Raw genomic sequence first — 21,559 nt, 5'->3', positions numbered from 1 at the left:
CTACATTACCTCAAACTATGACCCCATTATCAAATGCAATATCGAGCGGTCATGGTTGGAGAAGACCTCTTCTGTGGATAGTACAAGGTGATCTATGAAAAATAGTTACGCTTGTTACAGGAAAATAATTTATTTGAGCAATTGTTGAAAGTGTTGCAAATGTGTGTTAGTGAAAGTGGGAAGGTACTGCATCTAAATGGGTTTAGTTCTACACCCAGATAGCTTAAGGGTCTGGGCAAGCATCATAATTTCTGCTTTACCATTTTTTTTATGGATTACCCAGGAGCGCATGGATAGTCTTTACATTTGTTGGCTTGTTCTTGGATTAATTGGACAAGGCTGTTTGGTAACAATCCTTAATCACGTACTTTCAATTCACCTTCAAATCTCCTTTTCCCCCATCTCTTAAAAGCTTGTGTTTCATTCAAAAGTTGAATTCAGGAGATAAAATAAAAACACCACCTACCAGCCATACCCTTCCAAAAATGGTCCTGTTGCCATGCTTTTACAGACAAGCTGGGAGTGATCTGGGAGTAACACATGGAGGAGGAGTGTTTATTTCAAGGTGGCAAGCAGCATACGACGGAGGGAGAGAGAGAGATGGGAAACCCATACTTTCTCATGGAGTCCTGAACGAAACAGAAAAATGAATTCCCTAAATTTGAGCTGCAGAAGGATACAAGTCCGTTATTCAATGGGATTGTAAAGAGGCCATATTACAGATGAGGGAAAAACACAAGAAAAGGAAGACAACCTATTGAATACGAAGTAAGCGAATAATGGTGAAAACCAAGCCAATGAGCTGTAATTAATGGTCTGAGTTGTAAGCAAATACATCTTTCTCCAACAAACAGCTTGTGCAAGATGGTAGACTAAACCTAAAATGGCTACCCAACTGATCAGATATACAAAATAAGATGTACAAAAGTGATAACCAGTTGAAGCCCACTTGGCACCTTTTTTCCGAATGCTAATATCTCAAGAACTACTGAACAGATTTAGTCCACACCAATAAAAGCTTGGCTTCTGAGTAAAATTGTACTTGCATGCCAGATCTGAAAGAAAGAGGTTAGTGTTAGATTCCTTACCTTAGAATATCCCCAGGCGTCAGACTGGTTCCGGAAAGTTTTGCCTAGCAGTACCCCTGCGCCTCGGTAGGCGTCGTCTGCGGCTCCGCGTCCGTCGTCGGTGCCGGGATGATGTCGTCTGAGTACTTAGACGCCGCCCTCGTGCGCTGACATCGGTTCTTCTTTTTTCCGCGCCAGCAAGCGCAGATCCGGAAAAAGCAGTACTTCTTAGTCACTTTTTGACCAACTTTTTCGATCCCTTTTGGATCCTTTTTCTAGTCGTTTGACTCTCGGTGCCGATAGGGATGCCCGGGTTCAAACCCTGTTCCGATCGTAACTGCCTGATGTCGGTTACCAACCCCCACCGTCGGAGCCTTTATTGTCTTGGGGCCGACCACGAGAACAAGTCGTGCCCCAACCACCGGGCCTTGACGTCGAAGGCTAGACAGGAGCGGTCCCGTAAGCGCCTCGACCTCCGGCAGACGGACGCACAGACGGACGCACACACACACACACACACACACACTTCGGGCGACACCGCCCATGCGGTTCCGCCGCAGATGCCACGGCCAGTCCCATACTCACCGGTCCCTGGGCTGAACGCGACGCCGGAGGAGATAGAGGCCTTCCTCGTGGCCATGAGTTTGCTCTCTCCTCCGTCAGGTTCCGCTGTGGTGCCTTCAGGCCCCGCGCCCCCGTCTGGGAGCCCAAGCGGGCCGGGTGCTTCATCCCCGGTGCCGTCGGCAACTTCGGTCCCGACGCCGCAGGGCCCCGCCAGATCCGGGTCGCCGCTGGTCGACCTTACGACCCCTCTGCCGGTGCTGACTCCCAGGGGGTCGCCTTCAATGCCGTCCCCTGATGACGTCGTCCTCGGTTCGGATCGGCGCCGCTCGACGCAGCATTCGACGCCGAGAGAAGAGCAATTCTTCTATGATCCGGCCCCATCCTTTGCACCCGACTATGAGGAGATGGGAGGCGAGGAGGATTGGGAGGTGTCGGAGGACCCTCTGGCACGGGAGTGCCAGTCGGTTCAGGACTGAACAGTTGAGTTAGGGGAGGCCAGGACACTTCGCCCGACACTGGATTTGTCTCCCCTCCTACCGTGGCTACGGTGGAGGCGGCTGCTTACAGCGTGGTTTTGACGAGGGCGGCCAAGGCCTTGGCTCTTGAGCTCCCCGTCGCGGCCGTGAGGACTAACCTCCTCACCGTTGTTCTTAAACCGCAGGCAAGCTCTTCGGAGCCTCTACTGCCGTTTAATGAGGCCCTTACTGAAGTTCTGTTGGGCACTTGGTCCAGGCCAGCTACAGATCCCCCTGTAGATTGGAATGTGGCCAGATGCCACCGCCCGGCCCCGGGCGACCCTAGCTTCCTGTCCACCCACCCCACCCCCGAGAGCCTGGTTATCCAGGCCTCTAACTCCCAGACTGCATTTCCGACTGCTCCACCTGATCGGGAATCCAAAAGGTATGAGCAATTCGGTAAGAAGCTGTTCTCCTCACTTAGTTTGGTGTTGCGGTCGGTCAACACTGCTTGCCTTTTTGGCCGTTATACCCACTCTCTGTGGGACACAGCGCGGACATGCTGCCGGGTTGCCCGGAGGAGGCCCGGGTAAAACTCGCTCAGGCCCTTGCAGAAGGGCGAGATGCAGCACAGTACTCTATTCGATGTGGGCTGGATAGCACGGACTCGCTGGGCAGGGCGATTTCCTCGACGGTGGCGGTTCGCCGCCACGCCTAGCTGGCCTGGCTGAGGATATATCTGTAAGAAACAGTAGTTAGTGTTAGATTCCTTACCGCCCCACACAGCCTCCCCGTTCTGCGTTGCGATATCTAGGGTTAAGGTTCTTCCCTTCGAGGGCCCTAGTTTCATGGCACCAGTGTCGGTTTTTATCATGGCTCTGCGTTTCTGGTGCGGAAAAGCTGCGTATAAGAACTGACGTCAACGGGCGAGGGTGGCGTCTAAGTACTCCGACAACGTCATCCTGGCTACGACGGACGCGGAGCCACAGACAACACCTACCGACGCGCAGGGGTACTGCTACGCAAAACTTTCCGGATCCAGTCCTGACGCCTGGGGATATTCTAAGGTGAGGAATCTAACACTAACTACTGTTTCTTACATATATATTGTTACCGAAGGTAACTAACTTGTGCATTAGGTGTAAATCTTTTCAGCAGTTTTAGCTATAGATGTGTATACATTGTCCTTTTGAGCCAAAATAGGAAAACTCATCTGTTTTGTACTCCGCCCTTATTAACTTGTTTTACTCTGAATGGAATTGCACTGACATTGGATTGCCATGTCCTAGCTGAGGAGGCTGAGCAAGGGACAAATTTGTTGCAGTCCTGTCCACGAAGGCCAAAGTTATAGGCAGTTCGGACTGGACTATTCATCTTGGAGTAAGGTCAAGGCTGAATTGCAGATGGCTGGGTCCAAACTGAGGTGGCGTAGTGTGTAAAATAACAGTGGACTGTGATGCAACCCTAAGTAAATTACCAGTGGCTGAGATTAATTCAAGCATTCCATCCTCACTTTTGTGTATTCTTCCGTTTAGCAAACTGGGGCGATTGTTTCTTCGATCTAAATAGAGTACACTTAAATTCCTCTACAGACGCTATGCTGGCTGTTCAACACTTCAAGAAGGAGAGAGCTGCCTGGCCAGTCCTTTTAAGTTTGTGCAGCTAAAGCATTGCAGATGATTCATCTTCACCAGTGCCTTTTGACCATGCATGTTAATTTCAGAAAAGCCTTAAAGAACAGGCTTTTCATTCATTAATAAGGCAGTTTGATATTCTCACCTTTTGTCTACATACTGTAAGCACTCTCTTGGGTAAAATTTGAACTCTATAAATATATAATTACAAAGTCTGCGATAGCGACTGTCTGGTTAGTGTGTTAGGCTGAAGCATGCTACATTTGGTGTGTATTGTGAAACAATTTAATAATTTATAAGGAGGGGGGTCTCAAAATGTAGCTGTAAGGAAAAATTTGTGTGCCATGCTTCTTTGCAGGGAAACCTTTCAGTGTGTAATGCTTGTGTGCCATTGCTGTATATTTTGTAATTGGATACAATCTGGAAAGAAACTCCATGAACATTGTGGAAAGGGCCATGCACACTGCAGAATAATTTGTTTGCAGAAATGGGGAGATAAATGTAGAGAATCTTAAGAACATTGTGTGCGTGTGTGCGTGTGTGTGTGTGTGTGTGTGCGTGTGTGTGTGTGTCTGTCTGTCTCTCTGCATTTTGGTAAATACAACGTAGGGGGAGAGGGGCATGGTTTTTGAGGACAGATAAGGGCTAATTATCGCACTTAACTATACCCTATACCTTGCCTGCTCCAACACTGCAGTCTCCGCTGTAGATATGCACAGGTAAGTAGCATCATCGTTATCACCTCGTCAGTTCATGGTCTGCCCTGTTCCCTGTTCTTGGCATTAGATCAGTTTACACCTCCACGTACTCCACGAAGGCTCTGATAGCCCCTTATATGATGCATCCAGCTACTGTGTCTCATCGGCTTCTATCCTGTTTTAGGTTTAAACCTGTAATAACTGATTAAACCCCAGCAAAAGGGAAATAGCCCTCACCAGTGTAAACATATAAACATGATAAACACCTGTGCAACCACAAACTAAATGCCATTCAAAGAAAGGAAAAGGAGAGTGAAAGTCATTTTTTATTTCTTCCGTAAGGGGCCTATACAATACAACTTTGTTATGTAAAGTAGCAGCAAGAAAGACTGGGATAACATTATTCTGCTTGAGTTTTGTTGTTTTGGGATGTCACTAAAATAGTGTGTTCGAGGCATGTGGGCTGCTGAATTCATATCTTAGCATAGATTGCCGCCTAGTGTTTGGTCCAGATGTTTGCACCTTGTTGTCCTGGAAGAGTCTTCGAAGTATCACAAGGTAGGTGACTCCTCCCCTAGACTACAGTGTGCATGGGCATCTTCTCCATCCTCAGATTGTTTTTTCCGCCATTGGGTTCGGATGCTATTCCTCAACTCCAACTTCGGAACCGAAACTTTTCAAATTTCTAAGGCCAAAAGGCCTTCTACCTCGACGGTATTGTTCTCGTTCGGTACACCTTGACTCGATAAAACTTTCCATCCCGATCCGGTCGCTGACGCGGGCCATTGGGCCTTTTCGATGCCACGTGGGCCTGCTGCAGATGGAAAGGACCCCGTTTAAAAGGTGCCCACAATGTCACTCCAAGTTCGCACATACTGATAAACATACAGTATGCAACAAGTGCCTCTCTCCCGACCACAAAGAGGAAAACTGTCCAGCTTGTGCTCAGTTCTGGTCGAAGAAAACTATCCGGAACCGAAGGGCCGCTAGATAAGAAATGCAGCTGCAGGCACCGGAACCGGAGAACATCTTCGAAGACGAACATGACCTCCAAGAAGCGGCGAACTCCGACCTAGAAATTGTCACCGTAGAAGACCAGTCGAACTCTGATGACCCAATCACACTGGGGCAAACTCTGAGTACCACGCCCCCAACCCTGCTTCCATCTCAAGACAAGGCTCCGGTCGAAGCTTCGCCTATAGGCCTTAGCCAAGATCGACAAACTCCTTCAGAAGCCCCGCCTTCCAACTCGGCTCCGAAGACCAAACCAAAGCCTTCAGATACCCACGGAACGATCAGCACTCTTCCTAAAAAGGCCGCTGAACCGAAAAAGGTTCCCGAGCCAAAGAAACTGGTTGATACAAAAAAGGTCATTGAAACAAAAAAGGTCATTGATCCCAAAAGAATAGTTGACCCGACAAAGGCCGCCGAGCCGAAAAAGGTTGTCTACCAACAAAAAACAGGTCACACTACAAAACCGGTCGACCTGAAGAAAGCGATCGATTTGACTAAAAAAACAGTCGGTCCGAAAAAGGTTATCAAACCAAAAACACCAGTCGATCCGAAAAAACTTATCAATCCAAAGAAGGTCGCTGAACCAAAGAAGGCAGTACATCCAACAAAAGACGTCGAACCAAAGACAGTTGCCGACCCGAAAAAGGTCATTGAGCCAAAAAAAGCTCCAAAGCCAAAGGCTCTCGAGCCAAAGACTCACCACAAAGCCACTAAGCCAAAAACATCAGCGCCAAAACCACGGACAGTTGAGGAAGAACTTTCCATCCTGATCCAGTGAGTGAAGAACAGCCTAAACTGTATATAGACCCTGAAACAGCACAGGTAACAGTTTACCACAGGAAAAAGAAACCTTTGGACACTGACCCTTCTTCCCCTGTTCCTCCAAAGAAGAAAGACTTTGTAACATCCCCTTCAAGGCCTTTCACTCCTCCTCCTTTCTTTCCTGACATGCCTTTTGTGCCTTACTCTCCTACATCAGGTTATGATGAGACAGAAAACATAGAAGAAGATCCTCAAGATAATTTTGTAGAACCTGAGGATCAGGATATACAGGATAACACATGGGATGATCAGAATGATCCTTATGATACATACGAGCCACAACCCATCCCTGACACCTCTACATATCCTACAAAGCTGTCGCCTACTGACGACACCATTGTCTTTAACCAACTAGTGGATAGGGCAGCTAAATATCCTAATGAGACATGCACACTGACCCAATAGAAGAGGATTTCCTATTTGACACTTTTCCAACTTCAGAAAAAAGGGTGCGTACACTTCCTATGTTAAAAGGAGTACTAAAACACGCGCCAGACATATTTAAAGACCCAGCCAGAGCGCGTGTCCTCAATCCCAGAATTTAGGAAGTATAAAGCAGCCCCTACAGACCCTGCTTACATTAAGTCACAGTTGCCTTTAGACTCATTAGTGGTAGCAAACGCTTGAAAGAGAGCTAATTCACTAACAGGAGATGCTCCCCCTCCTGACAAGGAGTCAAAGATATTGGAAGCCTCAGGCAAAAGAGTGGCATCCCAAGCAGCAAATACTTGGAGAATTGCAAACACACAGGCTCTATTAGCACGATACGATAGAGCACATTATGACCAGCTGGAGGGTTTACTACAACACCTGCCAGAACCCTTTAAAGCTAAAGCTAACGACCTTATAAAAGAAAGCAAATTTATCACAAATGCTTCCATTAAATCTGCACTTGACGCAGCTGACACAGCAGCCAGGTCCATCAACACTAGCGTGTTACTGCGCCGGCATGCGTGGCTACGCATTTCCGGATTTAAAAATGAGGTGCAGTCAATCATCCTCAACCAGCCAGTTAACCAAGATTTTTTGTTTGGCCCTGCAGTAGATACCATCTTAGAAAAGATGAAAAAATATACTGATACTGCTAAGTCTATGGGCGCACTTCAGTTTCAACAATCTAGAAGTTCTTTTTGCCGCTCCTCCTTTTCGAGGCTCAGGTAGAGGCAACACTACAAACTTCCTCTACATTCAAAAGTAATACCCAGAGCACCTTTAATAAAGGTGCCAACAGAGGAGGTTATAGAGGCAATAATAACAAGGGCAGAGGACGTGGCGGCAACCACACCAGAGCCTCCGCCGCCACCAAACAGTGACTTGCTCACACTCCCTCCAGACCACTTAACACCGGTCTGAGGCAGACTAACACAATTCCTACCAGTCTGGAACGCAATTACCAGACCGGTGGGTGAGACAAATTATCCAGTATGGTTATTGCCCGGAACTCACTTCTACTCCACCCAGCATACCACCCAAACACCGTCCAATGTCCAAAGAACACATCGCGCTGTAACAACAAGAGGTCACATCCATGCTAGAAAAGGGAGCCATAGAGCCAGTCCCTTTTCAACACCAGGGGACAGGAGTATACTCCCTATACTTCCTTATTCCCAAAATTCCCAAAAAAGACGGGTCCCTCAGATCAATATTGGACCTCAGACCTCTGAACCAATACATACTTTTAGAGCATTTCCATATGATCACTCTACAACAAGTACTCCCGTTACTCCAGCAATGTGACTTCCTCGCTACATTAGACCTCAAAGATGCTTATTTTCACATACCTATACATCCAGCTCACAGGAAATACCTCAGGTTCACAATAGAAGGTCACCACTATCAGTTTAAAGTTCTCCCCTTCGGGGTGGCTACAGCACCAAGGGTTTTCACAAAATGCCTAGCAGTAGTAGCAGCACACCTCCGAAGGCAACACATCCATGTGTTCCCTATCTAGACGATTGGCTCATAAAAGCCAACTCATACGCACAGTGTGCAAACCACACGTCTCAGACAATCCAGCTGCTACACAGTCTGGGATTTTCAATAAATTACCCAAAATCGCATCTGCAGCCCTCCCACATACAACAATATCTGGGAGCAGCAATAGATACCTCAGTGGCAAAGGCATATCCAAATCCAGCCAGGATAGCCAACATGCAGTCTCTGATTCAAAGATTTCACCCAAAACACTCCTTGCCAGCTCGAGTGTTCATGCAGCTTATAGGCATGATGGCCTCCTGCATAGTCCTTGTCCCTCATACCCGACTTCAAATGCGTCCATTGCAGGAATGCCTAGCACGGCAGTGGAACCAAGCTCAAGGGCAACTAAAAGACCTAGTGTTGGTAGACAGTCGCACTTACAACTCTCTGCAGTGGTGGAACCCACAAAACCTTTCCAAGGGGCGACTGTTCCAAGAGCCGGTTCCACAGGTAGTATTAACAGCGGACGCATCACTGACCGGTTGGGGAGCCCACCTACTTCAATGCACAGTCCAAGGGCTCTGGACAGTCAAACAAAAGACACTGCATATAAACCACTTAAAGTTGCTAGCAGTATTTCTAGCAATGAAAGCCTTCCAGAAATACTTGTACAACAAGTCTGTGTTAATCCAGACGGACAACATGACAGCCATGTACTACATCCAGAAACAGGGAGGGACACACTCTCCGCAGCTGTCTCACCTAGCACAGAGCATTTCCTAGCAGAACACCTCCCAGGAATAGACCATCAGACGGCAGATCTACTGAGCAGACACAGCCATCAGATACACAAATGGGAAATATACCCTCAAGTCCTCCACCCATTCTTCCAAAAGTGGGGGCATCCATAGATCTGTTTGCCACAAAAGAAAACTCAAAATGCCAGTCCTTTGCCCCAGGTTCCCACATCCGTTGTCACAGGGCAATGCGATATGGATGAACTTGTCAGGCAGATTTGCGTACGCTTTTCCGCCAACCCGACTGATTCCACTAGTGGCACGCAAACTAAAGCAACGGTGACTCACAATGATCCTGGTTGCTCCCACATGGGCAAGACAGCCATGGTACACGACGCTCCTAGAACTCTCAGTAGTTCCCCACCAAAGACTGCGACTATCGCCACAGCTATTAACTCAGAACCATGGAGAAATCAGGCACCCAGATCCCAATCGGATGAACCTAGCGATCTGGCTCCTGAAGTCTTAGAATTCGGGTATCTTAACTTGCCTCCAGACTGTATGAATATTATCAAGGAAGCAAGACAGCCAACTACTAGAGCATGCTACGCAGCTAAATGGAAAAGATTTGTAATTTCCCGCAATAATAACCAAATCAATCCATTAGATGCCTCCATCCAGAACATCATCTGTTACTTGCTACATCTGCAAAGATGCAATCTAGCATACTCTTTTATAAGACTACACCTTGCTGCTATAGCAGCATATCTCCAAAACAGACAACACATGTCCCTGTTCAGAATACCACCTATCAAAGCTTTTATGGAAGGACTTAAAAGAATTATCCCTCAAAGACATCCACCTTTGCCAGTCTGCAACTTAAACGTAGTACTTACCAGACTTATGGGGCCACCTTTCGAACCACTCCATTCGTGTGAATTGCAATTCTTAACATGGAAAGTGGCATTTTTAGTTGCCATTACCTCCCTCAGGCGAGTGAGTGAGCTACAGGCACTAACCATTCAAGAACCTTTCATGCAAATGCATCACAATAAGGTAGTGCTCTGTACTAACCCTAAGTTCATGCCAAAAGTTATATTAACGTTCCATATCAATCAGTCAATAGATTTGCCTGTTTTCTTCCAAAACCCACAGCCAGTGGCTTAAAGAGCCCTACACACACTAGATGTAAAAAGGGCTCTGTTATATTACGTTGACAGTACTAAAGCTTTCAGAAAAACAAAACAACTATTTGTTGCTTTTGCTCCACAACATAAGGGTAACCCTATTTCAAAAGCAGGAATAGCCAGTTGGATAGTCCAATGCGTTCAAATATTCTATCAAAAGGCTAAGCGCACTCTTAACAGTTCCCCCAAAAGCCCACTCAACGTGCAAAATGGGGGCATCCATGGCTTTCCTAGGAAATATTCCATTAGAAGACATATGTAGGTCGGCTACATGGTCTACCATACACACTTTCACTAAACACTACTGTGTGGACGTGCCAGCTGCTGTAGGCCAGGCTGTCCTCAAAACTCTTTTTCAAACTGCTGCAGCTGGTACAGGTGACCACCGCTAGAGGAGATACTGCTATACAGTCTATGCTAAGATATGAATTCAGCAGCCCACATGCCTCGAATGGAAAATGCTACTTACTGTTAGACGGGGACCCGGAAGGCCGGTCGAGTACAGGGGGAGAGGCCGCCGGTGAGGGCCGTCTCCGGCGATCGTACAGACAAGTAACTTCCCCCCTACAGATGGACACCACACAAGGATGAGTTCAACCCACTTTATATAAGAATCTTGAGGCAAGGTGATAAACGATACAGTGGGGTCAGGACACGAGGATCCTACCAATTCTAGTCTCTGTAGGGGAAAGGGGTAGCGGGACAGTCTTAGTACCGGTCCGGTACAGGTGCGGCAAGAGGGAAGCTCACAATCCTCGAGCTTGGGGGTCTGCAAAGATGGGCCGCGGCAGCGCCAGCAGGCTAGGACGATGGTTCACAGCGAGGAGGGCCGCTGCAGCGCCAGCAGGCTACGAAGGTGGTGCACGACGAGAAAGGCCGCGGCAGCGCCAGCCGACCAAGACGATGGTTCACGTTGAAGAGGGCCGCGGCAGCGCCAGCAGGCTTCGGAGATGGTTCGCAAGAAAGGGCCGCGGCAGCGCCAGCAGGCTTCGGAGATGGTTCACAAGAAAGGTCCGCGGCAGCGCCAGCAGGCCTCCAAGGATGAGTTCCTCACGGTGTCTCTCGACTCCAAGATAAAACTGCCTTCCTGCTCTGCAGCTGCCCCAGTTATAGGTCTGGTCTCCTTTGATGTCCGGACCATCGCACTTGGAGGTCGGGAGGTCCGGGATGAGGGAGTCCAGACACCCAGCAGGGGGGTGGAGCCAGCGCCCGGGGAGGCCGGGGGCGATCGACACCTGGCGGAGGGGAGCCATTGCCACTCCTTCTCCCATTGACCTGCCAAGTGGTGTCTTCACCCCCTAGGTGGATGGTGGTGCCTCGATGTCGGGGCCTGGCCAGGCCCAGGGTTGGGGTCGAGCTGAGGCCACGCGGCCTTGTTATGTAGTGTCCAAAGATGGCGGCGGGGCCGGGGCAGTGGTGCTGACGGGGGCCCGGGCCAGCCGATACTGGGGTGTTCGGGGGCTGGAGTTCCGTTGTGGACGGGTCGTGGGTTGCCCCAGCGGGTTGCCGGGATGGTTCTTGTCGGGGATGCAGTGAGAGCAGGGGTCCGGTCCCCGTCATGCGGGGAGGGAGTGAGCCTTCCCCGAGGCCTGTCCAACATGCGTCCCCCCCAGCTGAAGGCAGGGAGTCACCCATCCTCTTGGGTACTCTCCTCGCCGAGGCGGAAGAAGCGTGACAGGCCGTCTGCGTTGGCGTAGTCCTGGCCTGGACGATGCTCCACAGTGAAATCCATCCCCTGCAGGGAGATGGACCATCGCAACAGTTTTGGGTTCTCTCCCCGCATCTGCATCAGCCATTGCAGGGGTCGGTGATCTGTTTGCACCCGGAAGTGGGTAACGGAGAGATAGGGCCGGAGCTTCTTGAGGGCCCACACTACGGCGAAGGCCTCGCGCTCGATGGTGCTCCAGCGCTGTTCTCGGGCCAGCAGGCGTCGGCTGATGAAGGCCACTGGCTGATCGACTTCCTCGGTGTTGAGTTGAGAGAGGACGGCCCCAATGCCATGATCTGAGGCATCCGTCTGCACTATGAATTCCCGGCTGTAGTCAGGGGCCTGGAGCACGGGGGCGGTGCACATGGCGGCCTTTAATTTCTCAAAGGCCGCTTGACAGTCCGGAGTCCAGTTGACTGTTTTGGGGTTTTTCTTGGATGCGAGTTCTGTGAGGGGCCCCACAATGCTGCCATAGTCCTTTACAAACCGCCGGTAGTACCCGGTGAGCCCCAGGAAGGCTCGGACCTCGGTTTGGGTGACAGGTGGTTGCCAGGCCTGGATGGCAGCGATCTTGAGCTGGAGGGGGGCCACCAGACCGCTCCCCACTTGGTGTCCCAGGTAGGTCACGGACCCTTGGCCGATCTGGCATTTGCTGGCTTTGATGGTGAGCCCGGCCTGCCGGAGGGTGTGCAGGACCTCCCGGAGGTGGTGGAGGTGGTCTGCCCAGTGGCGACTGTATACAGCAATGTCGTCCAGATAGGCGGCGCTGAATTCTTCGAGGCCTGCCAGTACCTGGTTCACGAGTCTCTGGAAGGTAGCTGGGGCGTTTTTCATGCCGAATGGCATCACCTTGAAGTGGTAGTGGCCATCCGGGGTAGAGAAGGCGGATCGCTCTTGGGCCCCGGGGGTGAGGCCGATCTGCCAGTAGCCCGCTGTTAGATCGAAGGTGCTCAGGTAGCGGGCGGCCCCCATGCGGTCAATAAACTCATCCGCCCGGGGTGATGGGGTGAGCGTCGGTTCTGGTAACGGTGTTCAGGCCTGATAGTCCACACAGAACCGGAGCTTGGGGGCAACACCCGGGACGGCAGCCTTGGGGACCAGTACGACTGGACTGGCCCAGGGGCTGTCAGACGGCTCGATCACTCCTAGAGCCAGCATTTTGGAGACTTTGTTCTGGATGCAGGCGCGCACTCGGTACGCCCTGTGTCGAATAGGGGGGCTATCCCCGGTGTCCACGTCGTGAAGGCACCAGGGGGTGACCCCTGGGATGAGGGAAAACAGGTCTGCGAATTGTAGCAGGAGATCTCGACAGTCTTGGCGTTGCTCTGAGGATAAGGCCTCGGAGAGTCTGACCCCTTCCACTGAGCCGTCCTGCTCGAGGGTCCTCAGCAGGTCAGGAAGGGGCTCGGAGTCTTCTTCCGTCCCACTATCGGTAGCCATCAGGAGGCTGAGTTCTGAGCGTACGAAGTGGGGTTTGAGTCTGTTGGCGTGGAGGACCCGTAGGGGGTTCCGGGGGGACTCCATGTCGATCAGGTAGGTGACGGGACCCTTGAGCTCGATCACCTTGAAGGGCCCTGTCCATTTGTCTTGTAGGGCGCAGGGTTCAACCGGGGACATCACCCAGACTTGTTGTCCCGGCTCGAACTCGATGGAGGAGGCATGCTGATCGTACCATCTCTTCATGTCCTCCTGACTGGCTTCAAGGTTGGCCTTGGCGAGTTCCCTGAATCGCCGGGTCTGGTTGCGGAGGGTCAGGAGATACTTGTATACATCCGGAGGAGTCTTCTGGGGGGCCACCTCCCACCCTTCTTTGACCAGGCTGAGGGGACCCCGGACGGGGTGTCCATACAGGAGTTCGAATGGGCTGAAGCCCAGGGATTTCTGAGGGACTTCTCGGTAGGCGAACAGGAGGCACGGGAGCAGCACATCCCATTGGCGACGTAGGGGTTCTTCTAGGCCCATGATCATCCCCTTGAGGGTGCGGTTAAACCGCTCGACCAGTCCATTTCCTTGCGGGTGATAGGGGGTCGTGAATTTGTAGGTGACCCCGCATTGTTGCCAGAGAGACTTCATGTATTTAGAGATAAAGTTTGTGCCCCTGTCGCTGACGACTTCCCGGGGGAAGCCCACCCGAGAGAAGATCCCCATCAGGGCTCGGCCTACCACGGGCGCCGTCACGGTCCGAAGAGGGATGGCCTCGGGATAGCGGGTGGCGTGGTCCACCAGGACCAGGATGAACCGGTGCCCTTGTGCTGTTCGGGGGTCCAGGGGCTCCACAATGTCTATTCCCACCCGTTCAAACGAGGTGGTGACGATGGGGAAGGGCTGCAAGGGTGCTTTGATCTTTCAGCTGCTCTTCCCGCTGGCCTGGCAGGATGGGCAGGCCCGGCAGTGGTTGGATACATCATTCCGCATTTTGGGCCAGTAGAAGTGGGTCACCAGGCGGCTGTACGTTTTGTCTTGCCCCAGGTGTCCGGCAAGGGGCACATCGTGTGCTAGGTTCAAGAGGAAGTCTCTGAAGCGGAGGGGGACCACCAGCACCCCGCTGGCCCCCAGCTCAGCAATCTTTTGCTCACTGTAGAGCAGGTCATTGTCCCAATAAATCCAGTGGGCCCCCGAGGTGTCTCCTGCGCTCTGGGCGAGGGCTTGCTGCCGGAGTCCCTCGAGGGAAGGACATGTTCTCTGCTCCTGTCGGAATTGTTCCTGGGTGGGGCCACCCTCTTGACGCCACTGGGCCAGTTCGGGAAGGTCCCGGAGCCGATCGAGTCCTTCTTCGCTGTGTTCCGGAGAACTGGCTTCCAGGGTGGCTCCCTCGTGGACGATCGGGGGAGGAGGCTCTGGCCATTCGGGTTCTAAGGGACTGGGGATGGCGCGGGCGGTCATGGACCGGGTCGTTACGCAGACCCATTCAGGGAGGCCCAGCATCCCCAGGTGCTCTCTTCTCTCGACGGCTGACCAGGGAGAACTTTCGAGGTCGTTCCCCAGGAGGCAGTCCACGGGGGCATCATCGCGGACAGTCACCTTCAGCATTCCGGATACTCCTCCCCATCCGACATAGGCTTTCTGAGTTGTCGGCTGACCGTACGGGGCAAAGGATATTTGGCAAGATCTGGTCCGGGGTCACCAGATGGCAGCGGACTGCGGTCACACTGGCCCCGGTGTCGCGGAGGGCTTCAGCCCGGTGCCCATTAATGTTGACCCACTGGCTGTACTTCTGCGTGTTGGCGGGAAGGGGTGCCCGCGGGATCAGGTCTCTTTCCCCTAGGCAGACCAGGGACATGGCGGCTGGTTCCCACTCGGGCTGGTCTGGCTCGTACTCTTCAGGGTCTTCTTGGGTTTGCTCTTCTCCCAGGGCGGCGGCAGCGACCTGGCGGGGCATCGGGCTCTGGTTCTTCGGGCAGTTGGGATCATTGGCGTAGTGGCCGGGTCGCTGGCATCGGTGGCAGGTAACGTTGGCGCGGAAACCTGGTCGCATCGGGAGGCTCCCCCTGCCGGCCGGGGGCGGGGTGTTGCTGGCGGGAGCCACCGGGACGGTGTCTCTGCCCCGACCCTGGCCTCCTCCTCGGGGGCGATGGAGCCCTTGGGCGGCTCTGTTCTGTTCGCTGGGCCCGTTTCGGGGAACTCGGGTGCTTTTCCATCGGTCGGCCTCGACGGCGAGTTGCCGAGGTTCAGTCAGTTTACTGTCAAGGAGGTGCTGCCTGAGCTCGACGAAGCAGTTGTTAGAAAGGTGCTCCCATACAATAGGGTCAAAGAGTTGCACCTAAGTGGTCACCTTGCTGCCCTTGATCCACCCCTCGAAGGCTCGGCTAAAGAAGTTCACGTACTCACCCAAGTCGTACCCGGGATCCGTTTGCAGTCGCGGAACCTCTGGCAGTACATCTCAGGCATGAGTCCGTATCGAGTGAGGAGGGCGGCTTTCATGTGGTCGTAGGATGTCATCTGATGGTCCGGGAGTTGCAGCAGGGCGTCTCGCCCTTCGTTGACAAACCTCCCCCATAACCCGGCTCCCCAGTCGCTCCGGGGAATCCGGTGGGAGGTCATGGCTACTTCGTAGGCTTTGAACCATTGCTGGATATCATCGTTCCGGTAATATTCTCTGACGACATCCTTGGGGATGTGGACCTTGGGGTCCGTAGTGACAGGGGGGCTCGGGTGCCTGGGGACCCAGAGATCTTTGTTCTGCCTCCGAATTTCTAGTTCCTGCAAGTGGCGCTCATGCTCGTAGGCTAGCTTTTTCTCTTCTAACTCTCTCTGCCTTTGTTTCTCTTCTCGCTCCTCTCGGAGCCGTAAGTGTTCCAAAGTTATTTTTTGTTCCGCCAATTTGAGTTCTCCATCTAAGCGAAGTCGAGCCAGTTCCAGTTCATGGAGCCTGCTCTTCTCTCGTTCTCGGGCCTCCTCTGGTGAGAGACCCGGTCTTCTTTCTTCTGTCGGCGCGGTGCTTTTTTCGGTTGTCTCGAGGCTTTGGTTTTGGGCTACAGTCGTACCCGTCTCTGCCCAAGATTCCAGGGCGTGTTTGAAGTCCTCTTTCGTGCTCAGTCCTGTGGTAGCAATGTCCAGTTCTATGCAGAACTGTTTTAGTTCTCTGTGGCTGTATTCTTCTAGTTTTTCCATCTGGAATTTTTCCGTTGTTCCGCTCTCTTTTGTTGTCATGGTGGTTGTGTGTCGTGGGGTGAGTTACTCTCTGTACGATTATGCGTTGGCTCGGATCGCGCCGCTGGCCACCAATGTTAGACGGGGACCCGGAGGGCCGGTCGAGAACAGGGGGAGAGGCCTCCGGTGAGGGCCGTCTCCGCCGATCGTACAGACAAGTAACTTCCCCCCCCCCCCCCCCCACAGATGGACACCACACAAGGATGAGTTCAACCCACTTTATATAAGAATCTTGAGGCAAGGTGATAAACGATACAGTGGGGTCAGGACACGAGGATCCTCCCAATTCTAGTCTCTGTAGGGGAAAGGGATAGCGGGACAGTCTTAGTACCGGTCCGGTACAGGTGCGGCAAGAGGGAAGCTCACAATCCTCGAGCTTGGGGGTCTGCAAAGATGGGCCGCGGCAGCGCCAGCAGGCTAGGACGATGGTTCACAGCGAGGAGGGCTGCGGCAGCGCCAGCAGGCTACGAAGGTGGTGCACAACGAGAAAGGCCGCGGCAGCGCCAGCCGACCAAGACGATGGTTCACGTTGAAGAGGGCCGCGGTAGCGCCAGCAGGCTTCGGAGATGGTTCACAAGAAAGGGCCGCGGCAGCGCCAGCAGGCCTCCAAGGATGAGTTCCTCACGGTGTCTCTCGACTCCAAGATACAACTGCCTTCCTGCTCTGGAGCTGCCCCAGTTATAGGTCTGGTCTCCTTTGATGTCCGGACCATCGCACTTGGAGGTCGGGAGGTCCGGGATGAGGGAGTCCAGACACCCAGCAGGGGGGTGGAGCCAGCGCCCGGGGAGGCCGGGGGCGATAGACACCTGGCGGAGGGGAGCCATTGCCACTCCTTCTCCCATTGACCTGCCAAGTGGTCTCTTCACCCCCTAGGTGGATGGTGGTGCCTCGATGTCGGGGCCTGTCCAGGCCCAGGGTTGGGGTCGAGCTGAGGCCACGCGGCCTTGTTATGTAGTGTCCAAAGATGGCGGCAGTGGTGCTGACGGGGGCCCGGGCCAGCCGATACTGGGGTGTTCGGGGGCTGGAGTTCCGTTGTGGACGGGTCATGGGTTGCCCCAGCGGGTTGCCGGGATGGTTCTTGTCGGGGATGCAGTGAGAGCAGGGGTCCGGTCTCCGTCATGCGGGGAGGGAGCGGGCCTTCCCCGAGGCCTGTCCAACACTTACCAGTATGCATCTGTTCTTGGCATGCAGGAGGCTGCTGACATTCATATCGTCCACCCTCCTCCCCTGTGCCTGTCACAGCTGCAGTACTTTATTTCTACATACATTTACATGGTCATCTCTTACTTTTCTATACTCCATCTTTGCCACAATGGCGAAAAACAATCTGAGGATGGAGAAGATGCCCATGCGCACTGTAGGCCAGGGGAGGATTCACCTACCTTGTGATACTTCGAAGACTCTTCCAGGACAACAAGGTGCAAACATCCGGACCCAACACTAGGCGGCGATCTATGCTAAGATATGAATGTCAGCAGCCTTACATGCCAAGAACAGATGCATACTGGTAAGTAGCATTTTCCTTTTCTTTCTTTTGCGGTCTTTGGTCTAAAGATGCAGGGTTTAGAAGCATGTTTAACGTTTATTTAATTATTTTATAACATGTAGAGAACTAGGAAATATCAATCATATTTGATATTTTGGCTATGTTTGATTATTTCACTGATGGGTAAAATGGCTAATTTCATAGGAATCTTTCCCATTATGTACCATCACATTTACCCACAGACGGAGAATGGGTGAAACCCTTTGATACATTACCCCCCTTTTCCAGCGAGTTGGTGTTGATAGTAGATGAATTGCCAAACACCCCAGGCATTTAAATATTCAATGCAAGGTGTAGTGACGGGTACATGTGAAAAAAGTGCGGTCACTAAGCATTTGGGATAGTGGTGAAAACATGACAGCAGGCTTTTCTAAAACATGGGATACAGTGTCACCTGGAACCCTGCTGCAAAATGTTCTTACCAAGTTCAACAAAGATTGGAGGGAGATGGTTTATATTTCCAGTGATTCAGCTACGTATATGAAAAGATTGTGTGATGACGTGTCAAAATGACCTGAGCTGAAGTGCTTCCTTGTAAGAGATCCTTGCTAGATGGTATGCTGAAAGCATCTTTACAATCTTAAGAGTTAATGAAGAATGCTATTGACTTTGTAGTCCATTCTGGTGCACTTCTTCGTTATGCGCAGGCACTAAAACACACACAATTCTCATTTTGTGCTTTTTGTAGCATCACAGAAAGAGTCAGTCCAACTGTGTCTTTTAGTCGGTGGTTCTTCGTCCTAAAGGCCGTGAATGCTATATTATCCATGTGGCGACTGTTTACAGAATGTTTGCTTATTGATGATGCCAAACGCAAGAAATGTGAGGATCTTCGGTTGCATATTGATAGTGATGTGACAAAAAGCACACACTTCTGCATTCTTAGATATTTACAGGAAAACCTGATTGCTGTAGTGGACAAAATAAATAGGGTAAGTGTGCAGCATCATTGGTGTAGATGTGAAACATCTCCTTGAGAGTAGGCTGGGAGACACTTGTAATGACTGGCACTGAAACATGTTACATTTTAGAAAGCTTGCCACGGCCTCCAGCGGAGAGTGAGTGCATCGGAGTTGCCTAAAAAGCTCCACTGGCTTCCTGTTTCAAGACGGATTACTTTTTAGGCACTGACACTTGCCTTTAAGGCGCTCCACCATGTAGGGGCCAGATATATTAGGAAGCGCCTGGCCTTCTATGTGCCTTCTAGAACTCTGAGATCAGCTTCCTTGGCTATGGCTTCTGTTCCTTCCATCAGGCGGGCTAGAATCTGAGGTCGCTCCTTTCGCCACTTGGCACCTCGATGTTGGAACTCTCTGCCCGTCTCTCTAAGGAAAATCAGCAACCTACTGGCTTTTAGGAAGGAGCTGAAGACATGGCTTTTTTCCCAGTAATTTTCCTGCTCGCCCTCTCATCTGCCCTGGATTTTCTTTCTCGGGTTTTATCAAAGCGCCGGGACACTCCTCGGAGTAGCCGTGCGCTATAAAAAATCAGTTTTAACATAACATAACGTAAGCAAAGAAATGCCTAGGAAACCTCTTTGTCTCTTGGAAGTGTTCACCAGATATATACATACACACACTTCCTCTCTCTCTACCTCTCCACAGCTGCTATTGCCCCCACCCTTATTGCCACTTTGGCAAGTTGCAGAGAACAGGCCAGTCTTAATATTTCTTTGCTACCCTTTAAAACTTTACCGAATCCATCTCCCAAAACCATATTCAACACGTCCCTTCTCGTGCTTTGTGTTCAGGTTGCCAGCTTTGTCTCTCCATCCCTTTAACCCATCCTTGCTAGAGTGAAGGTGTTTGCCCTGTGGGACCTTGGCACTGCAGCACACTTCTCCTTGACCTGGCACTAAACTCCGTTACAGTTGTTCAACCAGCAGTCGTGGCTGCCCTTGTAAAGCTTACGGTCATCACAACTGACCCTCTACTATCGAGACCTTGACTGATAGTCAAGGGTCTGAACTGTCTGTGAATAATACTTTGGATTATGTTGTACTGTTGCTGCACTATGTAGCTGGTATTTTGTCATTACTGCCTTTGTAGCTGAACACCAAACAACTGCCTACTTGATATATTTAAGCTTTACGTTATTGAAGGCAAAGCCTTTTAGCTCGGTTGGGACTTGTTTTGGGTGCTATTCCAAGATGATATGATGGCACGACATAAAATGTGGTCTTACACTTCTTGAACCCTCTGCTTGTTTAACAAGGAAAATGTTTGCGCCTCTTTCCATGTGTTTCCTTCTTAATGTGGCCTGTTTGTCTACTGTGTTTAATACAACATTTGTGGTTTGTGCCATAGCAATGCTTCTTGCTTCCGAGTGAGTGAGGGCTGTCCTGTAGCACGGCTACCTATGCGGCTCCATCAGCCTCTAGCAACAAAGATGTATGCATCCAGTGGCACATCTGGGTCATGTTGTAACAGCATTTAGTAACAATGTGTGCACCCAATGGTGCCTGTGGGTCATGTAACAGCATCTAGTAAGAATGATGTGTGCTCCTAATGGCGCCTGTGGATCATGTTGTAACCGCATCGAGCAACAGTGTTTTGTGCACACAATTGCGAGTTGTGGGTCATGTTGTAACGGTGCTTAGTACAACGTTTTGTGCTCCCAGTGGTGCCTGTGGATCATGTTAAAACTGCATCTTGCAGCAATGCTGTGTGCACTCAGTGGCGTCTGTGACTCATGTTCTAACAGCATCTAGTAACAATGATGTGTCCACCCAGTGGTGCCTGTGTGTCATGTTGTAACTGCATCTAGCAACAATGCTGTGTGCACGTATTGCCGCCTCTGGGTCATGTTGTAACAGCATGAAGCAACAATGATGTGTGCCTATACACTTAATGCATTTGTGATTCTGGAATTGATAATGTTTCTCTGATAACCTTTCAGGTGAAAGAAAGAACTGGACAGTTTTATCCGAAATAGTTTCGTCGGCTGCAACAGAAGTTTTATATGTACATGTATATATGAGAAGAGATGTTTCATTGAAGAGGATCCTACTTATTTTTTTAGTTCACTGTTAACACTGTTTTGCTTTTAAACCAAATCACTTGCATATAAATTGTTATATTTTAATATCAAGTTCTCAAATGTGTGTATTGCTTGTTATTGTAAACTCAGATATTCACACGTTGATTCTGTTTATTTATTTTTAAAACATGTGGTGGGTAGAGGTTAGTGTGCTGATGCTGTCGGCACATATCTGCTTAACTGTATTTGGAAGATGCTATAGTTGGCAGCATTACAGAGCTGATCATCTTAGGCAGGTGCTAAGAGCACCTATGTTCATCTAGTACACGGGAGCAGCTCGTGTCCGGGGAAAAAAGGTGGGGAGGGCGGGTGGACAACTGAGGGGAAAAAAAAGAACTTACCCGCTGCCCTCCAGCATCGTGCTGTTCTGCTCCTCTCCATTGTAGACACCGGCTCCCAGACTGCCCTGTGGCCAGTCCTGCAGCTGCTTTCATGCATGAGAGCAGCTTCAGAATTGGCCTGAGTGCCATGAATTTGCACTCCAAGACAGACAGGGAGCCTGCACCTTCTCTCTCTCTCTC

The 21,559-nt window shown here is 51.0% G+C and overlaps 1 protein-coding gene across 1 annotated transcript in view; it reads left to right on the top strand.

The window, feature by feature from the left end:
• The window catches only part of NSMCE4A (NSE4A component of SMC5/6 complex), a 221,158-nt gene extending 200,021 nt beyond the window's left edge, over positions 1–21,137 (top strand). Inside the window, exon 11 of the mRNA XM_086922955.1 lies at positions 20,898–21,137. The gene's annotated coding sequence lies outside the window, so the exon portion shown is untranslated. The remainder of the gene's footprint in view (positions 1–20,897) is intronic.
• Positions 21,138–21,559: the final 422 nt, after the last annotated feature.

This window comes from Lissotriton vulgaris, chromosome 5, assembly GCF_964263255.1.
Source record: "Lissotriton vulgaris chromosome 5, aLisVul1.2, whole genome shotgun sequence".
Lineage (NCBI taxonomy): Eukaryota > Metazoa > Chordata > Amphibia > Caudata > Salamandridae > Lissotriton > Lissotriton vulgaris.
This window is presented reverse-complemented; position numbering and strand designations above follow the sequence as displayed.